At 42.0% G+C, this 6,000-nt stretch overlaps 1 protein-coding gene across 1 annotated transcript in view; it reads right to left on the bottom strand.

Annotated features, from left to right (window-relative positions):
• GRIN2A (glutamate ionotropic receptor NMDA type subunit 2A) overlaps positions 1-6,000 on the bottom strand; it is a gene marked incomplete at both ends in the record, with an annotated part of 411,861 nt that overhangs the window by 389,089 nt on the left and 16,772 nt on the right. The window lies entirely within an intron of this gene.

Below are 6,000 nucleotides of genomic sequence, written 5' to 3'. Positions count from 1 at the left end.
GAGCAACAGAGGAGATCCTCACGCCCGAGGACGCGGCTTACCGCCCGAGGACGTGGCAGCAGCGCCATACTGCCGGCGGCAGCGGCGAACTCACGGACGGCCACAGCAAGCCGAGGGGAGCCGCTGTGGAACAGCCAGGCGGGATTTCTCGGCACAGAGGGCATCTAAAGCTTCCAGTGGCTGAGCTCAGCACACGCTGCAGGGATTCAGAGTGGAAATCAAAACCAAGAAAAAAAAACGCCAGCCCCATAGCCAAGGGCGTAGCAGCAGCGCCATATTGCCACCGGCAGCAACAGCCCCGAATTCACCGAATTCAGTAGAGCTACATCTGCGTACTCAAGAACAGTGAGTCAAATTGTGGGCCACAGCGGAAATATCCCATTACTGTACTCACTGGGACCTGACCCAGTGGGAGAGGGGCGGTGGCAGTGATATCACACCATAGGAGAACGTGCAACCTGGCACCCCCCACAGTCTAAAGCAGCCTCTATCGACTCTCTGGGTCGGAGACTCTGTGATAAAACCCAGTAAAGGAGTAGTGGGGTCTGAGATACTACTGACTCGAGATCCAGAGCACCTTAAGTGAAGTCATAGTGACCCAAGGGAAGAACCCAGAGAAGGCACAATCTTCCGAAATCATGGGAAAGAGGAATAATACTGGAGCAATGAATGCTCACAACCCCACAACATCAGAACCCGATAAAACAGAAAATCAGAGATTTCTAGAAGATCAAATCAGGAAAATAACTGTAGAAATAATAGAGGTGCTTCGAAAAGAACTCAGAGAGAGCCAAAAAGAGATAAAGGATGCAATTAATGAAGTAAAGGCCTCAATTCAAAGCACAAACAACAGATTAGAACACATGGAGAACAGAATCTCGCTCTTAGAAGATGATCATTCCAAAAATGAACGCATAGTTTCTAATCTAGAAAAAAATATCCGACAGCAGGAATCTGATATTGAAGAAATATGGGCCCATTTTAAGAGAGCTAACCTAAGAATAATTGGAATAGAGGAGGGAAAAGAAAGTGAAACCAAAGGGATCAAAAATCTCTTCAAGGAAGTAATAGCAGAAAATTTTCCAAATATAGAGCAAGAGGTCGATACGCAGGTCCAGGAAACGTATAGAACTCCCTTTAGACAGGATCGGAGAAGAGGATCCCCACGCCACATAATTGTCAAAATGACCAATGTGGAAGCCAAGCAGAGAATCTTAAAGGCAACAAAAGCAAAGGGCCAAGTGACATTCAGAGGCAAACCAATTAGAATCACTCCAGACTTCCCAAACCAAGTTATGAGAGCCAGAAGGGCTTGGAGTAACATATTCCCAATTTTGAAAGAAAACAACTTCCAGCCAAAAATGTCCTACCCAGCAAAACTTTCTATCAAATTAGATGGGGAAATAAGAAGCTTCCATGACAAACAGAAATTGAAGGAATTTATGTCTTCAAAACCAGCACTAGAGAAAAAACTCAAAGAGATTAACTACAAAGAAGAAATAGGTAACACACATCAGAACTAGAGAAACATGACTTTCCATCCAACAGACAACTAAGATTGGTTATCTGTGGAGATTCATTATTTATGTTAGTCTTTTACCTATCCTAAAGGGTATTGTTTGCCTTTATTGTTGTTAATTTTTAGGATTTCTAGTTGGAATATTAATATACCTTCAGATATAGCATTTGGAAATATTTTATCCCATTCTATTAGTAACTGTTAGCTCTGTTTACATTGTCTTTGGATATACAATTTTTTTTTATTTTTTAGGAAGATTGTATACTCTTCTGTTGCCTGTGCCATTGAAATCATATCCAAGAAATCACTGCCAATTTCAATGTTGTGAGGTTTTATGACCCAGATTTTCTCCTAAAAGTTTATAGTCTTAAGATTTATATTTAGGTCTTTTATCTATTTTGAGTTAATATTTGTATATGGGATTAGGTAAGGGTCCAACTTTTTTCTTTTCCATGTAATTATTATGTTTCAACAATGTTTAGTTAAAAGATTATTATTTCTACCACCAAATGTTTGTGGAAACCTTGTCAAAAATAACTTGACAATATAGGGAAGAATTTAGCTCTAGGCTTTTATTTAACTCCAATGGTTTATATATCTGCCTTTAGAATAGTACTACACTGTTTCAATTATTGTAGCTTTATATGGTTTGAAATCAGAAAATATACATCTTCTAGCTTTGTTCTTTTTCAAGATCATTGTGGGTACCTAGAGTCCATATTCCATATTAGGATAGATTTTTTTTCTGAAAAATAAATATATAAATATATGATAGTTTCACCTAAAAAAAATAAAAGAAAAAAAAATATTCTCTGGTAAGAAAGAAAGCAAAAAGAAATATTGAAATGTTATCTTTAAGTCATCAAAAGCTTGGTATCAGACAAATGAAACTGTTATGTGAGATTATCATTTTTAATTTTTGATAAATTACTATAATACTAGATGTCAATCACTAAGCCAAGCATGAGAGGGAGGGATAGGGAGAGAATGGGGTGGGGATCGGGTGGGGGCTGACTGGGCAATGTGTGCATGTATGTCTACAAAAGTATGTATCCCACTATGATGTATGAATACAGTGCACCAATTAAAAATAAAAAAAAAATAATAATGAAAAAAAAATAGTAACCCACAGTGCAGACACTTCATTACAAAGATATTCACTGGGAGTGTTTTGCTTTGTTTTGTTTAGTTTTGTTGGTACAAGGGTTTGAACTCAGGGTGATCTACCTCTGAGCTACACTCCCAGTCCTATTTATTTATTTATTTATTTATTTATTTATTTATTTATTGGTGGTACTGGGGTTCCTGGAAGCCCTTCTACCTCTGGGATACACTCCCACGGGCTACACTCCCAGACCTATTTTTTAACATTTTTTTTATGTGGAAACAGAGTCTCTTAAGCCAGCGAGGCTGGCTTCGAACCTGCGCGATCCTCCTGTCTCCGCCTCCCAAGCGCGGGGATTATAAGCGTGCACCACCATGCCCGGCTATTTATTTTATTTTTTAAGCAGGGTCTGTAAGTTGTTGAGATTGGCAGCATCGCTGAGACCTCCTGTCTCCACCTCCCAAGTCCTGGGATTACAGGTGTGTGCCACCATGCCTGGCTGAGGTATGGTTTTTATTAGTGACAGACTTGAAATTTCAATTATCTAGTAAATTGTGATGTACGTATAGAATGGAAAATGTAGCACACAAGAATGTTTATAAGTAACTTGAAATTCTCATGATAGAATGTTAAATGAATTATAAGCTATCTAAAAAATTATGTGATCGGTATATATGTGTATGTAAATTTGCATATAAGGCATAGAAATAAAAGACTAGAGGGAAATATACCAAAACATTAATAGCACTTGTCTGTAGATGATGAGATGAAAGACATTTTTAATTTTCTTTACTCTGCTCTGAATTTCACAAATCCTCCAAAGTGTACCCGCGTTAGATTACTGTTACATTCGCTGCACTCATTTCTTTTAAACAGTGCTTAAAGTTCTCATCTTTTCCAGATTTAGATTGACATTTGCAGATGAAATGCAACTGCCTCTTGGGTTTCCTTTAGAATGATCCTGCAGCGGGGGATAGAGTGGGTGACGTCGTACATGCGGTGAGAATGGCCTTACGCTAATAATTGTTGGCGCTGGTGAATGGAGAGCATTATTCCAGTCTCTCTATTTGTGTATGTCTTTGAAATTTTCATGATAAAAAAATTATGCTGTTAGCCGGGCGTGGTGGCGCACGCTTGTAATCCGCATGCTTGGGAGGCTGAGACAGGAGGATCGCGCAGGTTCGAAACCAGCCTCAGCTACTTAGTGAGGCTCTCAGCAACTTAGTGAGACCCTGTTTCCAAATAAAATATAAAATAGGGCTGGGAGTATAGCCCGGAGGTAGAAAGCCTCTGGGTTCTACCCCCAGTACCACACACACACAAAAAAAAAAATTATGCTGTTAAATAGCAAAGAGGGAAGGGAGGGAGAGAGGGAAGGAGGGAAGGGATGGAGAAAGATCAAGGAAAATGAAAGGAAGAAAAAAACTAGTAACAATTGTCAAAGGCAAAACCAACATCACTTAAAGAAAATGCAGATTTGGCTCCAGCCTCCACTCAGGACCCGCCCTTTTCAAAGCCCCACTAATGAAAGCCACGCTCCTCACGACAGCCTTTTCTCAACATCTCTTCCTGAGGTTCTGGATTAACCTCACCGAGCCGACTAGCACTACCTCTCCTCTGCCCTCCAGATATCGTAGCTTCAAAAGCATTCACCTGGAAAACACATCTTTTCTCTCCAGGCCCAGAACTATAGACTGTGAGGCGATCGGGATTCCGAATGCCACGCGCTCTTCCGGGCTCAGTTCTAATTTGAAGAGACAAGACCAAGCCGGAGACGCTGAGCCACTGCTCAGGGACAGCAGAACAGGGGCCAGCGAAAGCTCCATGTCGGGCCTGGAAGAGATGCCTGTGCTAGCTTACTGCTCTATACGCCGTATCCTGAGGAAAGTGGATGCTCTCAAAACATCACCCGTGCCTGGCAGCTTGAGAAACATGTTCAGAAAAGGAGCGCTTAAACTGTACACTCACTTCTAGGCCCCCATGAGCCAGCCTTCGGGGCTCGGTGCATCCTTGGCCACCCGAGGACAGGCACGTGAATGCCAGCCCCTTCTACGTAGGTCCTCCAATTTGACTCTAGACCCCTCCTGCAACCTCTGCATGAAGTCGCCCATCTATATTCCCAGGACCCCTCCACCACCCTGATGACGGATGTATCATGCTGGGCCTCAGTCGTGAAGTTTTTCCCATCTGGATTCAAAGTTACATCAAAGCAAACAAATTGACCACACGTATATCCACACAACATGCTGGCCCCGGTAAGGGTTCTCATAACACGACAGAACACTTATAACAATACAGTCTAGCCGGGCATGGTGGCGCACGCTTGTAATCCCTGCACTTGGGAGGCTGAGACAGGAGGATCACACTGGTTCGAAGCCAGCCACGCTGGCTTAAGAGACCCTGTTTCAAAAATATAAAATAGGCCGGGCGTGGTGGCACATGCTTGTAATCCCCGTGCTTGGGAGGCGGAGACAGGAGGATCGAGCAGGTTCGAAGCCAGTTGCGCGCGCGCTGGCTTAGGAGACCCTGTTTCCAAATAAAAATGTAAAAATAGGTCTGGGAGTGTAGCCCGGAGGTAGAAGGGCTTCCAGGAACCCCAGTACCACACACACACACACACACACACACACACACACACACACACACACACAATATATATATATATATATATATATATATATATATATATATATATATATAGTAGGTCTGAGAGTGTAGCCCAGAGGTAGAAGGGCTTCCAGGAACCCCAGTACCACCAAAAAAAAAAAAAAATACAGTCTAGCTGGACGTGGTAGTATAGACTATAATCCCAGTACTTAGGAGGCTGAGACAGGATTACAGGTTTGAGGCCAACCTCATCAACTTAAAAGGACTCTCAGCAACCACGTAAGACCTTGTTTCAAAATAAAAAATTAAATGTGACTGGAGAGTAACTTAGAGATAGAATGCCCCTAATTTCAATCTCAAGTAACACACACACACACACACACACACACACACACACTATATATATATATATATATATATATATATATATATAATATTACATATGTGATATATATCACATAGTAAAAGTTATTCAACTGTGATTTCCTCTCTCAGTCTATCTCAGTCTTTCTCTCTCTCTCTCTCTCTCTCTCTCTCTCTCTCTCTCTCTCACACACACACACACACACACACACACACACTCACACACACACACCATGACAGCGATTGGATAACCAAAAGCCACCGCTAAGCGCCGAATGGGCGGGTAGCATATACAGCCTGGATACACTGGACAAACGGCTGATTCTCATCCCAGGCAACTTAGAGCAGGAGGACATGGGCTTTCGCTACACTGTCCAGAACCTCACATGATTGAAAACTTGTGAAC

The sequence above is a fragment of the Muscardinus avellanarius genome, assembly GCF_963383645.1.
Source record: "Muscardinus avellanarius genome assembly, chromosome: 10".
Lineage (NCBI taxonomy): Eukaryota > Metazoa > Chordata > Mammalia > Rodentia > Gliridae > Muscardinus > Muscardinus avellanarius.
The sequence above is the reverse complement of the archived record's forward strand: the minus strand, read 5'-3'. Positions and strand labels throughout refer to the sequence as shown.